This window comes from Stegodyphus dumicola, chromosome 2, assembly GCF_044657685.1.
Source record: "Stegodyphus dumicola isolate Sdum_Otavi_A_Nest chromosome 2, ASM4465768v1".
NCBI classification, from domain to species: Eukaryota; Metazoa; Arthropoda; class Arachnida; order Araneae; family Eresidae; genus Stegodyphus; species Stegodyphus dumicola.
In genome coordinates, this window is record NC_140769.1 from 152,256,419 (window position 1) to 152,258,498 (window position 2,080).

The window sequence follows — 2,080 nt, forward strand, 5'->3', positions numbered from 1 at the left end:
CACCACTTGATCAAGAATTGCAGAATCGATTTAAAACCTGGTATAATGAAATTCCTAAATTAAAAAATGTTGAAATTCCAAGACATTATTTCAACAATCTGTCAAAAGGAAATCTGTCGAATATTCAATTGCACTGTTTTACAGATAGTAGCCAAAAGGGATATGGTGCCGTTGTATATTTGAGATACAATGAAAATGAGTTAACAAAAACATCATTTGTTATGTCCAAAGCAAGAGTTGCTCCCATAAAAAGGGTTACGTTACCTCGACTGGAGCTTTTAGGTGCAGTCATAGGAGGTCGACTCATCACATACATCCGACATTCGTTGAAAAACATAGAAATGAAGATTTATATGTGGACAGATTCAGAAATTGTATTACATTGGGTCAAGGCTGATCCGACAAAATGGAAACAATTTGTACGAAATAGGTGTCTAGAAATCCAAGAGAAAACTGATCCAGGTTGGTGGAATTATTGTCCCAGCCATGAGAATCCTTCGGACTTATTGACGAGAGGACAGAAGGTAGAAACCCTTTCAAAAAATGAGCTGTGGTGGTATGGCCCACCTTGGCTTGTCAAAGATAACAACGTTTGGCCCAGATCTTCGAGAAATTTTAAGGAAGATGATAAAATAACAAATTCTGAGAAACGAAAAGGAAAGAAGCAAGAAATCTTAACAGCAAACTGTATTGTTGAAAAGAGCGAACCTATCATTCCTATCGAGAACTTCAGTGACATAAAAAAGGTATATAGAATAACATCTTATGTTTTCAGATTTATCAATAATTTGAAAAACCCAAAACTGAGAAGAATTGGACCTGTTAAGGCTGAAGAGATGAATGAAGCAGAGAATTTCTGGATCAAGAAAACTCAGGAAGAAAATTTTAGAGAAGAAATAAGGAAATTAAAGATGAAACAAAGCATACATAGTTCGAAAATATTTACATTAAATCCATTTGTAGACTCAAATGGAATACTCAGAGTAGGAGGAAAGCTTCAAAATGCTGGGTTAAGCAAACATACCCAGCAATACTACCTGAGAAGTCTCATTTCACAGATCATATCATTAAAGATTGTCACGAAATGCAAGCACACGCTGGTGTAGCTGAAACTTTAACTCAAATTAGGGAAAAATTTTGGATACTTAAGGGTCGACAGCGTGTAAAGAGTAATATTAACAAGTGTGTAATTTGCTATGGATTTAAAGCTAAGCCACTAAGTCAGGATATCGCTCCTTTACCAATCGAAAGAATAACAGAGGCAAATCGATTCGAAGTTGTAGGACTTGATTTTGCTGGTCTTATGAGTGCAAAGAATGAAACTGGGAAAGCTTATATTGCTCTGTATACATGCGCTGTAACCAGAGCAGTGCATCTGGAACTTGTGTCTAGCCAAACAGCAAACAATTTTCTTCTGTCCTTTAGAAGATTTATTTCAAGAAGAGGAGTATGTCGAATAATATATCTAATACTAGTTCGATATCTGGAAGGAAAACTAGTTTAATGAAATGTTACACAATCAAATGACAAGTTACATGAATATTTATATTTCTCTTTTAAAATTCTTATTTCATTTATGACGTTATTTAATTATCTCCCCGTGCTCTCTGACATGTGTTTTAAAGAAAAACACCAAACACGAGCGTGTCTATGTACAAGTGTTCTTCACTACCGCCTGCAATCAAAACACTAACGTGTTAAAATTCAACATAACAAGACCTCAGAACACACCTTATATTCATCTCTAAACCCTGACGTACTATTCTGAAAAGTGGCTAACTCTGAAGTGTAGCGTCAGAGAGCCTAACTACATTCATTCAACCTTTAACACATATTCACAATAATTTGCTCTTTTTACAGTCACACCAATAAGTTAAAATTTTTTGCATTACTCTAATATTTTCACTTTTAACACATCACAGTATTTCTTAACTTTTAAGATAACAGTTCACATTGTATATAAGGACATATTAACATGCCGTTAATTTTACGCATTTTAAAACATACATTAGTAATACATTGTTAACTTCTATTCTTTTCCAAGCAAGTGCCAATTCTTCTACATTGAAATACTATTTCA